Source organism: Equus caballus, chromosome 26 (assembly GCF_041296265.1).
Source record: "Equus caballus isolate H_3958 breed thoroughbred chromosome 26, TB-T2T, whole genome shotgun sequence".
Lineage (NCBI taxonomy): Eukaryota > Metazoa > Chordata > Mammalia > Perissodactyla > Equidae > Equus > Equus caballus.
This window is the reverse complement of record NC_091709.1, coordinates 23,338,988-23,362,029: the sequence shown is the minus strand read 5'-3', so window position 1 is coordinate 23,362,029 and position 23,042 is coordinate 23,338,988. Positions and strand designations below refer to the sequence as shown.

General features: G+C 41.4%; 1 long non-coding RNA gene across 2 annotated transcripts in view; it reads right to left on the bottom strand.

Annotated features, from left to right (window-relative positions):
* LOC111770761 (uncharacterized) overlaps nt 1–23,042 on the bottom strand; it is a 200,220-nt gene that overhangs the window by 86,275 nt on the left and 90,903 nt on the right. The window contains exon 8 of one of the 2 annotated variants that reach the window (XR_011432903.1): nt 6,684–6,876. The exons of the other annotated variant lie outside the window; for it this stretch is intronic. This is a non-coding gene — a long non-coding RNA (uncharacterized lncRNA). Of the gene's footprint in view, nt 1–6,683; nt 6,877–23,042 lie in introns of those variants that run through there. 2 annotated transcript variants of the gene reach the window in all.

The window sequence follows — 23,042 nt, the reverse complement described above, 5'->3', positions numbered from 1 at the left end:
GTAAAGTCTCATTACTGGAGATGGCAGAAATAGCACCAGCAAAATGCCCTAAGAGAATGCAAAAAGTTTGTGTTGCCCCTTCCCCTTTCCTTCTGGAACAGTTTAGTCCAAGAGCTATTAGGTAAAGCAAACAAGGTAGATGTCCACAGGTGTGTAGGGGGGTGGGACTGCTGGTGCTAGCGATAAGGACTGAACCTATGGGGGTATTGGGAGGAGATGAGGGCCTGGGTGTGGGCTGTCAGAGCTTCAGTGGGCTGAAGAGGGCATCTGCAGGGGAAAAAGAGCGGGAATGGCAATGGAAGATTGATTACATACACAAAGACTGATCAAACAAGTCCATTTATCAAGGCTAACAGAAGCCCAGTCTCTCATTCTTGAAGGAGTTACAATTATGGAAGGGGAGAAAATGAGTCCTGTGGATTTAATTGGAATGAAAGATAATTGGGTAAACTCATGATTTTCAAGACAGATAGATAGGTAGATAGAAAGTTGGGTAGATAGATATAGGCAGGCAGATAGATGAATATAGCTGCATACACACGTAAATGCACCTATGTGTGTCTGTCTACTGAGAGAGTCTGGGAGAGTGACCCCAGAGGAAAGCAGTGAGCATCACCTAAACCCCAATCTTCGTTTCTACAAACTGTTCTCCACTAAATCAGGACCCCTTGGAGAAATGATTGACTTTAGGCCTGGGGCAGGGAAAGAACAAGATGAGTCTGGAACATCTTTTCCTTCCAGAAAGTGCAGAAGTGCTCAAAAAAAATGATGTGGTGAGATCAAAAGAACACAGAAGCCATGGTGAAGGGGCTCAAGGGCCCAAATCTGAGACAACTTAAGTATCAAAATAGCTAGTGAATCGGTTGAATAAAATAAGAAAATATGTGTCTATACTGATTTTTAAAAAAAAGAATAAATTGAGAGTTTGTCATGAGAAATGGGAGAGTTACATAATCTCAAAATACCCCCCCCCCCCGCAAATAATTATTATTATTTACAAAGGGGAAAAGAATAACTTTAAGGCTCCACCTTAGTCAAGTGATCAAAGTGATGCTGGGCAGTGGGGGGAGTGGAGAATGGTGTGGAACTGCTATTTTCCATAAGAAAATACAATTTTATTTTTTTAATGATATGAACGTGCAACTGTGCTAAAAATACTAAGTTGGAAAAAATTTAATAAAAATTCTCGTCTGTTATTCTTACATCTTATTCTCTGAAAACTAGAAAATAAACAACAAATATTACCAATTAAGACTATACAATAACATAGTGCTTGAAACAAAAAAATAAATGAAAATGTGTCTACAAAGAAAAACTCATATAAAGGCTCTCAACACAAATGCTTGATCCTTAGGGTTTCCCATGTTACCAATTTGAAATAAGCAATTTTAATTCTTCTAAAAGTTAGCAAATACTATCATCAGTTACTGTAGGTAATAAAATACTATCCAGAGTTTACAGAGTCTTACTAAAGGGCAAGCATTTTTCTTAGTGATTTATACACAGTATCACATTTAACTTTCACAATTTCCCTATGAGGGAGGTACAATCATTATTCCCACTCTGCAGATAAGGAAACTGAGGTGCAGAGAATTTAAGAACCTAGCCCCACATCACACAGTTAGAGGGGTGAACACAGGCAGTTCAACTCTTGTGCCTATGTATTTAATTACTACACTGACAGGATTTTTATTGTTTTTTTTTTTTTAGCAGAAACTCTGGAGGTGAGAACCCAGCAGTCTGTGTTTTTTTGCGCTTTTTTTGTTTTTTTTGTAGAGGAAGATTCACCCTAAGCTAACATGTGTTGCCAGTCTTCCTTTTTCTTCCTTTTTTCCCCTAAAGCCCCAGTACATAGTTGTGGATGGTCTGAGTTCTTCTGTGTGAGCCGGCAGCCAACATGGCAGCTGATAGACAGGTGGTGTGGTTCTGGGCCCAGGAACCGAACCCGGGCCACCAAAGCAGAGTGCACCAAACTTTAACCACTAGGGCATCAGGGCTGTCTCTACACTGACAGTTTTAATCTTTAATTCTAACCCTTAGTTGTATTCCTCCTCTCTTTTATTCAGTATTCACTTGCCTCTCAAAACATCTCTAGGAGCCATCTCTGCCACCATGACTACCTTGACCTGAACTCTAACCCTACTATTTAATGCCTTGGCTATTAAGGAGTCTCCTGATTCCTTTCCGTTGTGCACTGAATGTTTGTGTCCTCCCAAAATTGATATGTTGAGGCCCTAACTCCCAAAGTGATGGTACTTGGAGGTGGGCCCTTTGGGAGGTAATTAGATTTACATCAAGTCCTGAGGGTGGGCCCCATGATGGGATTAGCGTCCTTATAAGAAGAGAAAAAGAGCCCAGAGCTCACTCCCTGTCTCTCTCTGACTTGTGAGGACACAGCAAGAAGGCAGCCATCTGCTAGCCAGGAAGAGAGCTGTCGTCAGGAACCAAAATGGCCGGCACCTTGATCTTGGACTTCTTAGCCTCCAGAGCCGTGAGAAAGGAAGCCGTCTTTTGTCTAAACCACCCAGTCTGTGGTACTCTGTTATTGCAGCCCTAGCTGACTAATGCATTCTCCCTGGGTCCAGACCCTCCCTATACTGAGCCATACTCCAGGCTATCTCCCAGGTAAGCTTTCAAAAGACAGATTTATCCCTGCCATACTCCTACTGAAAACCGTGTGATGGGGGCCGGCCCTGTGGCTAAGTGGTTATGTTCCTGTGCTCTGTTTCAGCGGCCTAGGGTTTCACCAGTTCAGATCCTAGGCACAGACGTAACACCATTTACCAAGCCATGCTGAGGCAGCATCCCACATAGAAGAACTAGAAGGACTCACAACTAGAATATAGAACTATGTACTGGGGGGCTTTGGGAAGAAGAAAAAAAAAAAGATTAGCAACAGATGTTAGCTCAGGCCAATCTTTAAAGAAAAAAAGTGTGATGGTATGTTGCCTAAGGGTGGTGTTCATAGATCTCAGGAGGGTGTTGAAAGCTCTGTGCAACCTGGGCACAATGCCCTGCACTCAGGAAGGCCCCACACATGTCCTCTGCCATTCAACCTATAGGAGGAAAGTTACACTTTTTCATTCATTCATTGACCTCAATCATAATGGCTTATATGCATATGCTAAACACATTCATATGTGTGTATGTGTGTGCGTGTGTAACTCCCTCAAGTGAGTCAGGCACGGCAACGGACATAAGGATAATGGTTTGTACCATAAAAGGGCTTATGATCCAACGCAGGAGAAGAGGAGACGCAAATTCATAAACATGTAGCTTTACCAGGAATGCCTGATGAGAAGTACGACCAAGTACAGCATGCTCGGCCAAGGGAGAGATGACATGGAACTTGTCGGGCAGGGTTAGGGAAAATTTAATGAATGCACAGTGCGCTGGAATTTTGACATGTAGTAATGGAGTAAAGAACCTTCTAGGCACAAGAAGAGCATAAAGACACAGGTGGAAAAGAACAGAGCTTGTTTCCAGATGAGCATCTAATGTCGGCCTGTTGGAGAGTAGATTCTGTGAAAGGATGAATCTGAGAATAAGTCAGAATAATAGTGTGGGACTGACTTTTGCAGGGAGGGCCCTGAGTGTGGAGGGAGGGCAGAGTTCCAGCTTCTCACAAAAGTGAGAATGGCCTCCTGGGGCCTCCTGCGGGAGGCGGGTAGCACCTTCTCCTCAAGTTCCTCCTTGGTCTCAGCCACATCTCCACTGTGGGATCTGCAGGCAAAGCACTTAAGCTCTCTGAGACATTGTTTTGACAAAGAGAAAAGCATATTTGTCCTTCCATTTAGCAGGTAAAATGGGAGGGGCAAAAACAAGGTTAGAGCCATTTGGAGACAGAGCCGTGGTGCCAGTGCCCCCCAAACCCCCTCCCCTTGAGACTAGATGTTTCTTCATGGTTCTTGCCAGCCAGTGCATAGGATGCTATTTTTAAATCACCTTATTATTCTTTCACATCAGAATCCTACATGGGGACTTTTTTTTCTTTAAGTCAAGAGTAATTTGTAGTTTGGAAAGTTTTCCTCAGCAAGGCTATGTTTAAGCTTCCGTTTTTAGACACCAGACTTCCAGCTCATCTCTCTTCACCCTCCTCTCCTGCGTGGTGTCAGGGATGGACTAACCGGTAGCCATGGGCCTCTTTAAATCCGGGGGCAAGAGATGTCGTGACAGCTTGATGGGCCCTGAGGCGAGGGAGGACAATCATTTGTGAACTACTTCTCTAACTGTTTCTGCCTGTTTCACTACACTCACTCTTCCTAACTTTTCTATGGCTAGGCAAAGAAATGCCAGAAAATAATTGCAAAAAGCAAAACGGCCCATTAAAAAATATATATGTGTTTGGAAAAAAATTTTTATATCTTTTGACTGTTAGTTTTTGAGGGCAAAAGCCTTCCATGGTTCATTCTATATAGCACTCAAATGATATAAAGCCATTTCATGCTTTGAGGGCCTCATTTAAGAAGGAAGGCAAAAATAGCTGGGGGAATATAAATTAGTACTCCTTCTATGGACAACAAGTTGGCAATGCCCATCAAAATTTAAAATACACAGACAATGTGAGCCAAAAGTTGTACTTCCAGGACTTTATCTTACAGATATACTCAAGTAGGCAAATTGGCTCTGTACAAGGTTATCCAATAAAATATTGCTTGTATTAATAACTTTTTTAAAGGATTAGAAACAACCAAAATAACCATGAATAGGGAACTGGTTAAATAAATCAAAGTATACCCCTAGAATACTTGGCAAACACAGCAAAGATGGGGGAAGCACTTTACATACTGAAATGGAGAAAACTCTCCATATATAAGTATACTATTATATATACTGTTTATTTGTACTGTTTTTCACAAGTGGAAAAGGCAGCACAAATGTTTTTTTCCATTTGTCAAAAACAGTATACTGCCATATACTACCATATACCATATGCATATACATGTCAAAATCAATGTAAAAATCATAAAATATATGTATTTGTTTATACAAGAAATATACCAAAAATATGGGTACAAAAGAAACATAACATTGGCAACTTCCAAGAAAAGGAACTTGGAGGCTGGGACGTGGGTTGGGAGAGACTTTTCATTACATGTCTTTTTGTTTCATTTGAGTTTAAGCTGCATGCAGTTCAGATCCTGGGTGTGGACATGGCACTGCTTGTCAAGCCATGCTGTGGCAGGTGTTCCACATATAAAATAGAGGAAAATGGGCATGGATGTTGGCTCAGGGCCAGTCTTCCAAAAAAAAAAAAAAAAAACTAAATTATTAGCCTGAGAAATAAAATAGACATTCTAATTTTTCTTAAAACAATCATTCTAAAAGACTGGCAGTTTTGAAGCTCTTTTTCCTAAAAGCTCAACAAAACTTCCCCACTCTAAAAAAAGAAATGGATTTTTTTTTAATTCTACTAAGAAAAACAAGATGAACCAGCCAGGGTTTTTTACCTTTACCCCTAAAGGGACAGGCCAAAGAGATGAGCCAAGGAAAAAAAAGTCACTGGAATAGAGATGGTGAAAAAGATGGACAAAATCTGAAAGTGCGAAAGGGGAAGCTACATTAAGCCAAGTATTTATTTCGATGTCCCTCATTTCAGAAAAAGATGTCATCAGACTTAGTACATTATATACCACACAAAAATGCAATGGCCATAAAAATAAACCAATTGTTCAATAAAAATTGACCAGTCACTCACTCAACAGAGGCACAGAGTTTTGTAAAGAAACCAAAGAGAAAGTTGTGACGCGTGACCTCGTAAAGAAAACACCATGCCATGCAATGAATAATCGACCCAATAAGAGGCTTACAGCAGTTATTATAAGCTCACACAGCTGTTATTTATAATATCTTTAAATGCAGGCAGAAGTCATAGTAACAAAACATAATTAAGTAAAAGCCATTGTATAAGGGACCAAAGCAATGGAATCTAGATAAGCAGCCCCGCCATGATCTGTTTAAGTTAAGGATGGATTTCGGACCATCTGAGGAAAGGAACGACTGCATATTGTTCAAACTGTCCTCCATAATTACTACCCTCCTCTGCAGGCTTTTGCTGCATAGTGGGTGGTTGTGAATTTAATGTTATACTTCCTGACAAGTGCCTGGAGACATTCTCAGGTGCTTCGATAAGACAGAATGATGGGTTTTAATCATCAGCCAAGTTAACACTGAATTAACATCCTTTAACATAAGCTGATGAATGTTCCCATCCCATGTGGAAGTAGAAGATCTAGCTACTTCTGCACAGAAGTGAGCTGATGAGAGGGTCAAGATTTCCCGTAAGCACATTTTTGGCCCATTCCAACATATTCATAAATGGAGGATTGATGCTCAAAATTTGACCAAAGTTTAGTATTTTTACCTCATAAAGATAAAGACATGTATTATCAAAAGTTCATCTTAGTCATTTTCTAAAGTCAGAAAAGAACTCAGAGAACATTTAAATTTGAGCAAATGGCTTCATGGTAAAAGACCAAAAATAAACTAGTTACAAAAGTATGTCTTGATAACTAAATTGGTTGACTTACATGGATGTAAGCAAAAAAACAGTTAAATGCCGGAGGAGGCTTAAATAAGAAAGCCAATTTGGCTATATTTTATCTGAAGTTATTCTTTCTGGCAGTGTATCAGTTAGAATAAGTTTCAGCTTCATTTAACAGAAAAATCAAAATAACAGTGGCTGAAACAAGAAAATTTTATTTCTCTTTCACATAAACGATAGGCAATTCAGGGCTGCTACCGTGGCTCCATAGTCATCAGGGACCAAGGTTCCCCCTATCTTTTTCCTCAACATCTTAGCCACGTTAAGGTGGTTCCCATCTGCAAGGTCATCTGCATGGTTCAAGATGGCAGCTACAGGTTTTGCCGACATGCCTGAATATGAAAAGGGAGGAGGAAAGGGGGCACAATTCCCAAGTGAGTATTGGGGAAATATAATTAAAAACAAAATCTTGGGGCTGACATGGTGGCATGGTGGTTAAGTTCTCGTGCTCCACTTCAGTGGCCCAGGGTTTACAGTTTCAGATCCCTGGGACGGACATACACACTGCTGTGGCAGCGTCCCACATGCAAAATAGAGGAAGATAGGCACAGATGTTAGCTCAGGGCCCATCTTACTCACAAAAACAAAACAGAAAACTTCTCCCAATCCAGAAAGCCTCACCACAAATGAGGTAGAACAAGAAAATTCTTTTACTATTAAATAAGCATTAAACTAGAATGTAATGAACGTCATGGGCAATATAGTAAGAGATTGCAAAGACAAAGAGAAATCTCACTTTTCACCTGCATAGCCAGGAGGATACGACTCATTACATACATGTTCTCAAGATAAGCAATAACTAGTCCTTAAGTCAGAAGACTTGACAGCACCATTTTATTTCACATAGTTCATCTTAAATTTGACTGGCAACTGAGGTGCCTATTGTGTTAGTGAACTGACTGTATACAAAGGAGAAACAAACTTCTCATATCTTTGTAATAGGAAGTAGTTTCACAAGGTGGAGCCCAGTCACCTAAAGTTAGGCTCCTACCCTCCTGCTGAAACTCAGAGATAGGGCACTGTCTTCCTTGGATGTTTATTATATAGAAAGGAGATGGTTCCTGAGTTCTTGTGAAGGGCATTCCTGGATCGAAAAGCTCACGAAAGGCCTATCTAGTTTTCAAAAGAATTTATATACACTTGAAAGAGAAGAGAAAGTACTACCAAGTGGAAGTTTCTAAAGTAAATGCTCTAAGAAAAAGGAGAGCAGGGAAATTCTTCCCTTATTTTCAACATGGAGAATTAAACCTCCTACTTTTAATTTGTAATTGTCCTTCCATGCGTCAACAGCCTTTAAGAGATGGTCCCATTTGCAATAGCGACCAAAATTACAGGAATTATCTTAGCAAGAAATGAACAAAAACTAAGGTGGAAAATTTTAAAACCCTCTGAAGGACATAAAAGAAGAATTGAGCAAAAGGAAAGGCATACTTGGTTTTAGCATGAGAATAATCTCAACATAATATAAACGTCAATTACTCACAAGATTTTTTTTATCCTTTTAATATAATAAATAACGACTTTTTTTAGACTAGATAACACTGAAGTTCATTTTTCAAAAAGCCAATAGGCAAAAATAGCCAGGAAAACTATAACAGAGAAGAACAATGCAGGAGCACAGGCCCTTCTAAATGTTAAAATATATTACAAAGCCTTAACAGTTTTTTCAGTATTGTCTGACCCGTGAATAAAAAGACCAAATCACAGAATAGAATGTCTAGAAATGGACCAAAATACATAAGAGGAATGAGGATGGCAACTCAGATCAATAGGGAAAAGACAAGCTATTTAATATAAGCTGTTGGGACAACTGGGTAGCCATCTGGGAAAAAATTAAAATAGAACTCAAATCTCACAAGGAACACCAAAACAAACCATTAATGAACCAAAAATTGAAATAATAAAAACAGAAAGCCATAAGTACTAGAAGAAAACAAGGAAAGCCCTTTCTGACTATGACTCCGACATCCAGCAGTCTTAAAAGACAAGACCGATCAATTCAACCACATAATCAAACCTGTGTGATAAAACGAAATGAACCAGAGAATCAAAAACAAAAAACCTATAAGCAAAATCAAAAGACAGATGAGAAATCGGTAACGATATTTGAAATTTACTTTAGACAAAGACCTAACATCCCTAAAATATACTGTATGTTTCAACAAACAAGAAAACAAGCAATAAAAATGGATAAAGGAAATGAATAGATAACTCACCAAAAAGGAAATATAAATAGGTCTCAAATAAATGAAAAAGATGTGCAACCTCCTTCATAATATAAGGAATACAAATTAAAAATACCTCATTTTTACATGTCAGGTAGATAAAAAACCAAAAGTTTGATAATACGCGGTGTTGATTAAACTGTGGAAAAATCAGCATTCTCATAAATTGCTGGCAAGGCTATAACTTGGCACAACCCCTAATGGAATGTGATTGGGCAACATCAACATCTACAAGAATAAGAAATTCATAATACTCTTGAAATTAGCAATTCCAATTCTAGCATTTTATTGTACAGAAATACTTTCACATATGTAAAATGGTATATGTACACAGTTACTCACCGAAGCATTTTTTTAATAGCATAAAATCAGGAACAATCCAATAAAATATTATGCAGCCATAAAAAGAATATGGAAGCTACTTGTATACTGTTATATAATTATCTGCAAAATATATTAATAAATGCAAAAAAAGATGTAGAACAATTTATATAGTATGCTGCCTGCAATTTATGCAGAAAGGGCAGAAAAATAACATTTATGCTTGTTTACATGGTAATAAAGTTCATTTCCATTTCTCTCCCTCTCCCCCCTTCCACTCCCCCACATATATATACATTAAAAATCTCAGGAAAAATGAAATAAAGTCATTGGTGTTTTTGACCAAGCAGATCTCTTACCATTTTCAAAGTAACAATTAAAATTTTAAAAACAAGATCTCTATTGAGCACACACAAATTAAGCCATAATTAAATCTGCTTTCTGTCAAAGCTGAAGAAAACTCAATTAAAATCATAAATGCTTATATTTTTCTAAAATATTTTTATATCTAATTTTTTTTTCTTTTTTTGAGGAAATTTGGCCCTAAGCTAACATCTGTTGCCAATCTTCCTCTTTTTTCGCCAAAGCCCCAGTACCTAGTTGTTATATCCCAGCTGTTTCATTCTAGCTCTTCTATGTCGGACGCCATCACAGCATGGCTTGATGAATGGATCCGTGCCCAGGATCTGAACCTGCAAACCCCAGGGCACCAAAACAGAGCATGCGAACTTAACAACTCAGCCACAAGGCCAACCCTATACCTAATTATTTAAATGCCCAGCAGTAGAAGCCCTAGGCCTAAAGTCTTTTTACTGAACGTTGAACTGCAAAGGTCAGACTTGCAGTGTATCAGGAAGAGAACAGGCGTATGATTCCGATGATATTTCTATGTAGGTAACATGTTTATAATTTAGCAAAAGGGTTGCCTTTTACCAACTGTGATAAATTACTTTTTTCAGTTCAATCAGATGGAATTGCATTGGTAAAACTGACTTTTTAAAATTTTTTTAATTGGCCAGGATTTGACCATTCCTACTTAGAGTCTTCCCAAGGTAGCTTCTTTGAAATTTTAAAATTCTGTGTAAAATAGGAGGTAGCATAAATGAATCCCTGTTGGAAAGCAGCTCCCCGTCTACAAAGTTCTGGCAATTGACCTAACTGTTATATTTGGTGAAAAAAGAGCCTTCTGAGAACTCACCTTCCACAGCATCTCTCACATAATTTATAATTCAGGGAACTATTTCACAGAGTTTGCCTGGATTACTAGATCTCATCATCTTTCCAAACAAATTTTTTTATACTTCAGTTTTGGGGTTTTTTTGTGGGTTTTTTTTGAGGAAGCTTAGCCCTGAGCTAACATCCGCTGCCAATCTTCCTCTTTTTTTTTTTTTTTTTTGCTGAGGAAGATAGGCCCTGAGCTAGCATCTATGCCCACCTTCCTCTACTTTATATGTGGGATGCCTGCCACAGCATGGCTTGATAAGAGGTGCATATACCCACACCCAAGATTCAAACCAGTGAACCCCGGGCCACCAAAGCAGAGCACACGAACTTAACCACTGCACCACTGGGCTAGCCCCATGAGTTTTTATTTAAGTCAATCCAAACCTTCATATGAAAAATGTGAATGCAGTAGGTAGGGTGCCAGTGCAGGAAGCAAACAGGATGCTTGATGTGGTTTAAAAATAAATCCGAAGAAGTCACCCAGAAGCAAATCTTCTCTGTTTTAGGAGGTGTTTGAGGGTCTTCTTTAGTCAAGCCAAGGTAAGGAATAAGGGGAACAGGCCCACATAGGGTAGGTGACGGGCTCATGAGGGTGAAAAAGAAGCTTTTGTTTTTCCAGCAAGGTTTATTGTTCAAGGAAACAGCAGGTGGCAAAGCTGTCACCTGTGAGGAAATGAGTGTTTTTACATGAAGAATCCAGAGTCTTCTTGGGAGGGAAGGTACCAATAGTCTAAATCTGCTCCCAGAGCCTTGAAATTAGGAAAACTCCTTCTGGGTCAACCAAGGTGGCCCTCAAGACAGTTACCTGGAAAGGATAGTGAGTCTGACCGAGGACTCAGGGTTTGTGAAGGAACTGGAAGTAGCTGTCAGAGGAGGAAGAAGTGCTGGTTTGAGCACAGCGTGCAGCTGATGAATCTGGCCTCAGCAGTTGTGTTTGGAAAACAAGCGCTTAAGCCTGTGAGTTGGCACCAAGAGAACTTTGTAAACCAGCTGTGTCCTCAGTCTCTGATGGTGTTTGGAAATCCCGGTGTTTGCAAATATGACCGATGTGACTGAAGTCCTTAAACAATTGGGTGGGTCCTTAAGAAGGAGGTTCTAGACTTCCTATTGATGGGTACCAGAGACACTAATTGAACTAATAAGAGAATGCAGTCATCTGTCCCCAGTTTTGAGGCAGCAATGCAAATCTGAAAACATTCTATGTGAATTTCTGAAATTTTGTTTTTTATATCAGCTCACTAATGACATTCTCTCAGCTGACTGTGGTTCTTTGTTTCCCAGGTGGTGAGAAAGTGTAAAACTCAAATGCCTTCAGGCATGAGGCTGGTAAAACAATTGTGTCATATAATTGGCAAACTGAAGGGTGCATCTCTCCCCCAGGGGAATCCAAATTCAATGCTATTTAAAAATCTGAGCTGATTAAGACAAAGAAAAAATATCATAAGTCTGCAGTCTGAATTCAGCATCTCGGCTGCCACTCTGATACTCTACAACTTCAGTGTATCTAGAACCTGTTTTAATTTATTCAATTCTGTTTCTGCTCCCCCAAGGTCATGTAGGAAGACTTTTAACAGATGCTGTAGAGAAGAATCAACACTTTACTAAACCAAAACTCAGTCCAAGTTCCAGTTCCTAGAGACCTAGAACGACTAAGACCATTCTGTTCCTCAAGAAGCTCCCAGACACAGTTTGATATTGTCAACACAATTCCTTCGGTTTCTGGTCTCCTGTTCCCTCCAATGACAAGGAATACTTTTCTACAACAGAGTTGGATAAATCCACTTTTACTTTCTTTAAAGTCAGGTTTTTGTGTAATACTTATAAGACTCATTTCTTTTATTGCAAGTATTAGAACCCATTACCAGCTCTTGCCTACCCACACCTCATCCTCTTTGTTCCTCCTGCCACTGAAGCCCCTGGACACCCAAAAATTCTGGCTTACATCCCTGATCGTGCCTTCTGCACTGCACACCCAGCAGAGCTCCTGGCACATCGTGTGCTTTTCATGTGCTTAATGATTTCAATGAGTTTTGTTGGCTTGGAATTCCGGTTAATGTTCCTGATCTTTCTCTTTGTGAATCTCGTAATATGGACCTGCCTCTTTGGATCATAAACCCATTAAACGCAGATGTAGTTTCCTAGACTCTGAACCTTGCCTTCTCTGTAGTTTGACCTGACGTTCTAACTTTGATTTTCTCTTCTGGAACCTGAGCACCCTTCGTCGCCTTCTCTCCTCCATGAACAGATGTTTCTGCACTAAGATGCATTTTTTTTTCTGCACTATCAGCTCCTCAAGCTCACAGTTTTCCTGGTTCTTCTCAGTTTTTCCTATCCTCTTTTTACTCATAATTCCCCTGATACTTTTGAAGGTATCTTTCTGTAAAGCTGCTTTTAGAGAGGCAAGAAATGTAGAGTGTAAAAGTAGAATAGTAAAAGACTTAAGTCATACACTAGAGACTTCATCTTTAGCGAAAACTTAATCTCCACCATCCATTAAAAAGGGTAAAGCATCACTAGGAAGATTTGGCTACAGAATAAAGGTTCTTCCTATATCTAGCTTATTCATCCCACTCTGTTCCTTTCTTTTAGTCCTCAAATTATCTGGGTTTCTTTCATCAAAGAAAACATCCAAATGATTATTTGGTTGTGTGATAGACAATTTGGGGCCATTTAATCACTCGGTGGTTACCTAAGAAGCTGCTCTCTACTTTTTCTAACGATTTATTTCCTGTGTGATTTCTACTTCGAGTTTTCATTTTAATTAATGAAATCCATCCTCATTCCGCAGCCACAGGACCTTTCTGACCACCTGTACATTCGGTTCTGCCAATACAGTCACTTCTTTTCTTTCTCATGAAATTCCCAAAGGCACAGTGATTAAGTCTCAATAGACAACCTTCCCTTTAGGAATAATTTTTTAAAAACATGAATAACCTAATAAAACACCAGATTCTTCTAAATCTGCTTTCTAAATATATGCTACATTTTAGGGGTGAGAGTGGTGAAAAAGAAAAGTCAAACTCAAAATCACTCCAAGTCATCATGATTTCACAAATTTCACACATTTATTCTTCGGCGAAATTCTAGAATTACAATACTCTGTAAATATGGGATGAAGGCCACTCTCAGAGGCCAGTCTACTGTGCCTTGTCATTCACTTTTGACTTGATTACTATACTATACCTACAATAATAGTCTTTTTTTTTTTTTTTTGAGGAAGATTAGCCCTGAGTTACCATCTGCTGCCAATCCTCTTCTTTTTGCTGAGGAAGACTGGCCCTGAGCTAACATCCATGCCCATCTTCCTCTACTTTATATGTGGGACGCCTACCACAGCATGGCGAATCCCTGGCCGCCGAAGCAGAACGTGCGCACTTAACCACTGCACCACTGGGCCAGCTCCAATAATAGTCTATTTTGATTGTTTCAAAACTGATACATTTCTTAAAATCACAACTCATTTGGTTACTAAGTGCAAATAAATAGCATATGAATGTGCTGGAAGCCCAGGCAATTTCAATTTCCCCAAATCACCACCCCCTACCCAGTCAGTTTAGCTCACTTTCCACACAACCATTATTACGTGAAGATTTGATTCCAAGGCAGAGGGAAAAACCTACTCAACCCTTCGTGGAGGAATTCTACCAAGTGAATTCCTAAAGAGAAACACATTTAGAGTTCTGATTTGGACTGTACCAAGTACATCCATATTTCCGGAACGATGACACTCAACTCTGCTCTGGCATCAAGAAGAGAGGAGTGACAAGATGGGTTAGTGCTGGCAGTGGGGCTAGGAAAGAGGGAAGTGGCAGGCATGTGAAGGACTAGGTATAATGACCACAGGATTTGGTCAGCTGGACCAACAGAATAAGGAAGTTCCTGACGTCAGAGAGAAAAGGGAACTCTGTGGCACACACAAACCAGGAAGTTCCCATAAAGGATGTGTGTAGAATGCATGTTCATAAGCAAGAGAATGTCCCTCTATTTCACCTTAAATACTTCTTATGAAATATTTTTGGACTTTTCTAAGAAGAAAATTGCAATTGCTTGCTATTGCCAGAAATTGCCTTGTAGCCTGGCATCATGGGAATTTGCCTGTTTTTCTGTGGCTGCCACCCAAAACTGTTAACCACTAAGTCAAAGTTAAATATAAGCTAAAATTAAATTACTTCCCTTCCTTGTTTATGTATTTCTGCTGAATGAGGACATTTTAACAGTGATATTATATTCATTAGGAGGATGGAGTGTCACAGCAAGTCAATCATAATGAAAACACCAAGATATTCTTGTATGTTTTTTCACAATCTACTATGTTCGGTCAGAATAAAATAAAATTCAGGATGTCTAGTGACGTGACACTATAAATAGATGTAACTGCACTTCATCTCTCAATGTGAATAGATACAGATGACAGAAATTTGTGAGTTGTGTTCAACAGATTCCAAAGAACAATATCTAAATTTCCACCTACTAAAGCAAGTTTTTTAGGATTAAACTTAAAGCTGTTTTTCATAACGGAAAACTACTCCTCTAGAAATAACCAAGGAAGAATACATTGTGTTTTCAAAGGGAAGAGAATCATGACCAAACATATCAACACTCACAAAAACGGAGGGTGGAGGAGTATGTTAAGTGTGGACATGTTAGAATCTTGAACACAGGAATGTTTAGAAGACAAGAAATAGATCAGCAATTCTGAATCGTTTTGGAATTGCTACCTAAAATCCACAATTACAGTCATGTGTCACTTAACAACAGGAATACATTCTGAGAAATGCATTGGTAGGCCACTTCATTGTTGTGCAAACATCACTGAATGCACTTACACAGACATAGATGGTATAGCCTACTACACACCTAGGGTATATGGTACTGATCTTGTGGAACCACCATCATATATGGGGTCCATCAGTGATCGAAACATTGTTATGTGGCACATAACTGCATATTTTTTGTTTCATGATATATCCCATCCTCTGGAAGCAGGCAACCACTCCCACAGTTGTCACACTTAACTGTATTTGGATATCAGTTTAAGAATATAACTATGTATGCAGGCATGTGACAAAACCAAAGTTATTATCAGGCACAGCCAGTGATTTTCTGAGAAATCCCAGGCACGCTTAACTCCCTACATAAGAATCATAACATGTTCAATTACACTACCCAGTTCCTTCTACTTTCACCTAAGCTTTCACCTAAGCTAGGAAAGGAGAGTGGAGAAAATTAAATTCTGAGCATACCAATCAAGAAGAAGTTTTCCCATATGTTGTAGCTATTTTAGAGTGCAATGTAGAACAGTTATCAATAATATTTGTACAGTAAAAGAAAAGTTTTGCACTAAGAAGAAACATCTGATATTAGACCCTTCCCACACTTTTCTAAATTAGGTGACTCCTCTATTCTCCTGTAATGTGGCCCATGAGGGGTTCTAGGATGCATGCTTCTTTGAAACAGCTAAGAAATTTATTCATTTACAAAACATTTAATAAGTAGTTACAGGGAAATACAAACAAGTCCACAAACAATCACAAAAGAGGATGGTCTGCCAAAGGGGAAGTTGAGAGTTCTTTGGGCACATAGTAGAGACCCCCAAGCTAAAGCGTAGAAGAGGAGGCCAGGAAGATTTTTTCTGAGGGTTGAATGGAGGGCATGGAATCTTGAAGGATGAGAAAACAGGGGTTTGGAGAGTGTTGAGTGAAGGTCCGAGGAAGAGAATATAAGAGCAAGGCATCTTTTAGAGACTGAAAGAAATGGCTGGAGTGTCAGTGGTGGAAAGAAAAGTGCAAAGGACAAGGGGGAAAAGCAGAAGGAGAAATAGGAAAAATGGTGAATAAGCAGGAGCAGAGGTGGAGGAGAGAAGGTGGAAATGCCAAAATATCTGGCTGGGGAAATGAGTAGACAAGATCTAGCAGAGGTAGCTCTATTATCAGTGTTTTTCAGGAATTTTGATTTTTTTCCAGAGGGGAAAAATGAAGCCACTTAAAGCTGAAAGCATGTGGAAATGATACAAAGAGAATTATGTCTTAGAAATATCATTTCAGCTACGTTAGAGATTATGAATTAGTCCAGAAGAAAAGTGCCGGTGACTTGGACCAGACCCTGATAGTGGAGATAGAAAGAATTGGATGGAATCGAGATGCATTGAAGGAGCAGACACAACAGAACATGGTGAAGACTGGGTTGTGAGACTAAAGGAAGAGAGAATTAGGCAGGGGAGGAAATGGAGATATAGGGAAATAGTGGTTAACAAGGAGGTTAATGGTCAGAAGGAAGCCAAGTATAGAGAGAGAAAGGGGGGGTGTTGACAAAGACCATGCTTAAATATGCCATCTACCCTCAGAGATATTGCCTTTATGGGCCCAAACAAAATTTCCAGAGATGGACCTTAGAAGAAATAGAACACCAGAGAGCTATCCATGAGTTAGATTTGATCGTTAAGCTGAAAGAGCTCTTAAAAGAATAGACCCTGAAATTTAATCAAAATTAGGCCCTTTCCAGTCATAGTTTTCTCTATTTTTCTTTTTCTTTTGTTTTTAGTATAGCAGTGTGTGTGTGTGTGTGTGTGTGTGTGTGTGTGTGTGTATCTTCTGATGGGAATTTTGCATAATCAAGACTTTGTGTAGTCAAAAAGGAAATTATATAGTAAATATTCCTTGTAATTCTAATGCCACTCAAGATGGATAAGTTTCCTTGAAATATTAAAAACAATAATGCCTAGCAGGCTCTTGCCTAGTACTTGCTCAACTTTAAAAGTAAATACAAAAAGAAATATTTAGGTTAATTCCTGTCCCAATAAAAATATTGCTCTCCCATTATTGTGTCTGGGGAGTCAGACTACAGGTCAGCACCCAAGGAAAGATTTAACTTCCCTGTTCATGTAGACTTTTCCCCAAGATCCTAAATTCACCAAGGCTTATCTTTTTTCTAACCTGTAAGTGTCATTTGCCCTTGTTACATTCCTCTCTCCCTCACTTTCTCCATCCTCCCCTCTCTCTCAAAAATAAAAAAGCCTTCTGCATGTGCTGAGGGTTTGCTCCTTGGTTCACTGTGGAATGGAGCTGTCAATGAACAGTTTTTCTAAAATAGACTATTTTCTTAAGATTTCTTTTCTGTTTTTCCTTTTTCTCCCCAAAGCCCCTCGGTACATAGTTGTGTATTTTTAGTTGTGGGTCCTTCTAGTTGTGGCATGTGGGATGCCGCCTCAGCATGGCTTGATGAGCGGTGCCATGTCTGCGCCCAGGATTCCAAACGGCGAAACCCTGGACTGCCGAAGCAGAGAATGCGAACTTAACGACTAGGCCACGGGGCCAGCCCTGTAAAATAGACTATTTTCTGTTCAATTAGATTAGATACCCACCCCAGTGGACACTGACCTATTGGCCATCAAGCTCCAGACTCATAGCCTAGTGCTTATTAGACATCTTTCGAGGATGAATGGAAGGGACAATAAAAATACAACTTGGGCCCATTCAGAGATATAAGGACAGAGAAAGGAAGCTGAAGACTTCCCCTGGTGCCTTGAGACCTGTAGTGGTAACAATGGGACTCTACGTACCCTGGGTCACTGCCCATTAGTTTTCTATTGCTGCTGTAAGAATTTTCCACAGACTTGGAGGCTTGAAACAACACAAAGTTACTATTTTACAATTCTGGAGGACGAAAGTCCAAAAGCACTCTCACTGTGCTAAATTTAAGGTGTCATCGGGGCTGGTGCCTTCTGGAGTCTCCTTTTGACTTCCCAGCATCTGGATGCCACCTGCAATCCTTGACTTGTGGCTCCTTTCTGCATCTTCAAGTCCAGCCACCCAGCACCTGTTCTCCTCTCTGATCTCTGCTACGATCTGTCACCACATCTCCCTCTATGACCCTGCCGCCTCCCTCTTTCACTTATGAGGCCCCTTGGGATTCCATTGGGGCCACATGGATAACCCAGGAAACTCTCCACATCCCAAGACCCTTGCCTTAATCACACCTGTAAAGTCCCTTTCACCATGTAAGTTCACATGCTCACAGGCTCTGGGAGTAGAAGGTGGACATTGTTGGGGCCATCATTCTGTCTACCACACTGAGCCTATGCATTGCAGCTGCCTACACCCGCATCTTCCTAAACAGTCCTTTTGTACATAAACCTTCCTCCAGTAACCTACTTCTAGTCTCATCTGATTCACTGATTCTGTGTACCATCCACGGCACTTTTTTCAAAAATGGATTGAGAAGATAAACTCACTTAGCATTTTAAAAACATCTTTACAAGATAATGAATACATTATAGTTCCCTACTGAGAACTGAGAGGTAACTTGGGGAAATATCAAAAGTACAAATGAGTATCTGGGTGGTTTCCATAAACTAAAGATTTCTGATAAGACAATAAAATGAAGGCAATAGCTACATAAACTTTACCTACTTATGATTAATTATGTTAAGGTTTTGGTATAATTCAGGTTTTCTTATTGAGAGAGTAAGCCTACCTATTTTTTTTGACTCAAGAATCCTAATCCAGTCAGTTGAGAATGTCCCAGAGTGCAAGGGCTTGTGGCTTGCTGGTAATTGAATAGCCATTGCATGTAGGAGGCAGTGTAATGTGCTCAAAGATGCCCTAAAGACGGTCAGGTCCTAATCCCGAGGACCTGTCCATATGTTCTGTGAAATGGCAAAAGAGATTGCAGACGGATAATGAAGGTTATGGACCTGAAGACAGGAAGATTATCCCGGATCGTCTGGGTGGGCCCCATCTAGTCACATGAGCCCTTCAAAGTAGAGAACTTTCTCAGGCTGGAAGCAGAGGAGAGATGCAGCAGACGGAGAGTCAGAGAGATTCCAGAATGAGAAGGATTCCCCCTGACTTTCCCGTCTCTGAGATGCAGGGAGGGAGGGCAAGGACCAGAGAGAGGTTTCTCGAGGCTCAGGGCAGCCCCCAGCTGACAGCCACAAGGAAACTGTCTCTATAGTTTTGTCATTCCAAGAATGCCCCACAGTTGGAATCATACATGTGACATCTTTTCGGATTAGCTTGTCTCTCTTAGGAATATGCAATTAAATTTGCTCCATGTCTTTTTTTAAGTTTTGAGATTTCCTTTGGAAGTTTATAAAGACTCAATCTGTCATAGCTTTTTAAATTTGTTTATGTTTATCTTACTATCATGATTTGATAGCAAGGAAATAAGTGTTTTTACCAAGCCCTTCATAGCTGCCTCCAAACCAGCTTTAATTTGTCCCACTGTGTTATAAACGTGTCCCCGTTTCTACAGACGCAATGATGTGGAAAAGGGTTGAGAAGGACTGCTGTCAACTGTCAGTCAGGAATCTTAACCTGCAGCCCCTCGAGGGATTTCCGTGGGTATGTCAAAAATGCAACTCTCAGAGGACAATTCTCTCGCGTGCCTTTGCCTAAAGAGACTAGGGACCAGCCCCTCATGGCAGAACCCCAGGGATGGACTGGAGGGTCTGAGCCTGGGCCTGTCAGAGACTCTAGGGCAGCAACACGTGGTTTCTTGGAAGAAAAGGTGACAGGAGAGCAAGGAGAGACCCCCCCCCCACCTTGCCCAGAGGCCACTTCTGAAAACGACATGGTGGAAGGGACCCTCCTCAGGGCCACCTCGGGAGGCTTGTACTGAAGATGGCAGGGCCACATGAGCAAAGGAGCCCTGATCACTGTGTTACCCTAAGAGAACAGCTCCCACCCAGGAACACTTGGACTGAACAGGGACATGTTGGCTCCACCGAAATCCATAAAATGTTAACCGGCCATTTCCTATTGATGATTCTTGAGTTGTTCAAATTGAAATCCTGGTCTCTTAGGTCATACCCTTGGGGACACCCTTCAGTCCCTGCCCTTGCTTGTCCCCAGTGACCAAACACAAGGACAGAGGGTGCCTCAGAGTAGGAAGATCTGGGGAGCTGTGTGGGCAGTCCCAGGCGTCCCTGCACACAAGGAAACTTGCAAATGGGAGGGTGGGCCTCACACAGGGAGGGCCCCACCACTTGCTCTTGTGCAAGAAAGGGACACGGCCTGGCCCTTCTGTGCCACCCTAGGTGTGCTCTAGGGCCTGGTGGGCCCCGACTGGCAGAGCCAGGCTGCCGTCAGCCCTGTCCACCTCCCCCAGTGCCTGGAGAAGTGAGAGCCCCTTCCACTTTCAGAGCTCACTGAGGGGTCTGTTTCCTACATCCTGCCTGGCCGCCCCTCCCCCAACCAACTGACCCACCCTGGTTCTAGCCACCTGTTTACTTTGGAGATGGAACACTCCTCAGGGTTCCGAGCGGTCACTTGCGGCCCACAGGACACTGGCACTCAGAGGCACAGCTGCGGAGCTCTCCCCAGCCATGGAGGGCCTGCTGCCTGCCATCGCGTCCGCCTTCCAGCTGATCCTGGGGCACCTGTGGGGTGCTCTGCTGGTGATTTCGGAAAGCTTGAGCCAGGGGCCAGGTCTCCCTGCGTTCCCCTGGGAGATCCTGGTACATACTGTGGTGGCGGCTTTGACAGTCAAGGCAGGACACACTTTGAGAAGAGGGAAGTCTCCAGGCGAAAGGTCTTCTGCCCGCGCTGAAGTCAGCGGAGAATGTGGGGAGAATACCGGACCTGAGAACCGAGCCGAGGAAGCCCTTCAGTGCCCTCGGGTGGAGGCCAGTCCTCTCCCGTTACGAACCTTGTGCTTGGCAGTGATGAGTACAATGCTGAGCACATCAGCACTTCAGGACACTGTCGCCCTTCCGGAAAAGGCATTGAAGAGCCTGCCTTTCAAAGTTTCCAAAGCAACTGATGCAAACCCCATCTCAAAAGCATCCCAGAAGGATGGAGAACAGCTTCAGAAGAACACAACGAATGATTTGAACGAAAACACTCCTTTTCCAGCAAGTCCATTAGTGCTCCGCCAAGACATGCCGAGATGGGAGAAGACGGCACAGGAAAAGGAGCAGGAGAAAGGAAGGCTGGAGCAGTTGAACACACGAATGCAGTCGATCCTGGAAGATCAAGTCGGCCGAGTCCTATCAGTGGCCACAGACCCGCTGCACACCATGCCTTTGCCTCACCTCCTTGACCACCAAGTGGATGACGGGAACGTGGAAGTCCAGAGAAAGAGGGAAGCAGAAAAGGGCAAGCCCGCCGACTCTCAGTCAGAAGGCGATCTGAAGGGGGGCATTGATGATGCTGACCTCAGCGCGCCCCTTCAAAGTCCCGAAGAGGAACATCAAGAAGGAGCCAGACGGTCGTGGCAAGAAAAGCAAATGAAGGAAGAGCTTCCACGACAAATCCTCTCCCTCCAAACCGAGAAAGCATCTTTGCAGCACGAAAACGCCGAGCTTGAAAGGGAGATTCAGAAGCTGAAGTTCAAACTTCAAATTCTGCACGAGCTCCATGATGCACGTGTCGGGCAACTTTACAGAAAATTCTTTGAGGAGGAAAGGGTCTGCTCCGACTTGGACAAGAAACTCCTCAACGTGTGTTGGGACATGAACTCCACGTACCAGCTTCGCAACCTCTACAAGAAGATGGCTGAAGACCTGGCCCAAGAAATGGAGACGTGCACTTCCTACTATCACAAGGAGAACCTCTTCCAGATTCAAAGAGCCGAAGAAAGCTGGAGGGCAGCCGTGTTGGCGGAGAGAAAGCTCGAGGAGCTAAGAAGAGAAAATGAGCACAAGAGGCAGAGGCTGGCCATGTTGGAGGCCTCGTTCCAGCCTTCGCCAAGGGGCAATTTTCCTCCAGCTGCTCCTCCCATGGCCCCCAGAGGCCCAGAAGTGTGGGGGATCCCCTGGGCCGGTAGGACCCCCCAGGAGGGAAGACGGCCCTGCCATGAGGCCTCAGGGGCCTGGGGTCACCTGCAGATTTGACTCAGCATCCACAGTAGCTGGGTCTTCAGCACCCCAGCCACAGCAGGACATCTGCACGGGTGTTCTCTTTTGAGAGGAATTTGGATTTTTCTCTTTTTAGTTTAGCTATTATTACTTAATTGATTATTCTTATTCAAGTAGATAAAGCATTCTAATGTGTAAGATATTTTTTCAAGTAAAGTTTCATTTAATACATTTCTTATCAAGAATTGCTTTCCCTGTCCTTGGACCCTCTAGAATGAGACAGTAGAGGGACTGAATTTAGATTTCAATGAAAGGTCACTATTACTTAAGCCGTCACTGAAGTTGGTCATGGAGATGCAGAATACAATAAAGACCATTTCTGTGTGCTCTGAGCTCTTAGTAGAAATCTCCTAAGTAACTGAATATTTGCCTGAATAGATTAGATTGGTATTAAAAAGCCAATGGAAAAATAAGAGGAAAAAGACCTCCACATACCTTCACTCATATTTCATAATGTTTTTGTTTACTCCTAAATTCATAGATTAATTTAGAGGATAATTTTAGATAACGTTCACTTGTCTTGGGTTTTGTAATTTTTTTAACCTATGTGGTATTGTCTCAGATAGTGTTTGTTGTTGCAACATATCTCCATTTCATGCAGTCAAAGTGAAGGTTCTCCCTTGGTGGCAATCACATATGTGCAGACACACACACACACACACAACACAGCACAGATATAGAATACTTTGCTATTTTAGTACCTAAGGAAAATGTAAAATTACAAAATTCCAGTTTGAAAATTTTTTCGAATACACAAAAGAAAAAGGTCATGCAATCCACCGCAATGTACACCAAAGAATCCTAAGTCCTGTACACAGAAAAGGAGAGGTGCCTGATGTACCCGACAAAATTCCCACTACAAACACTTCAT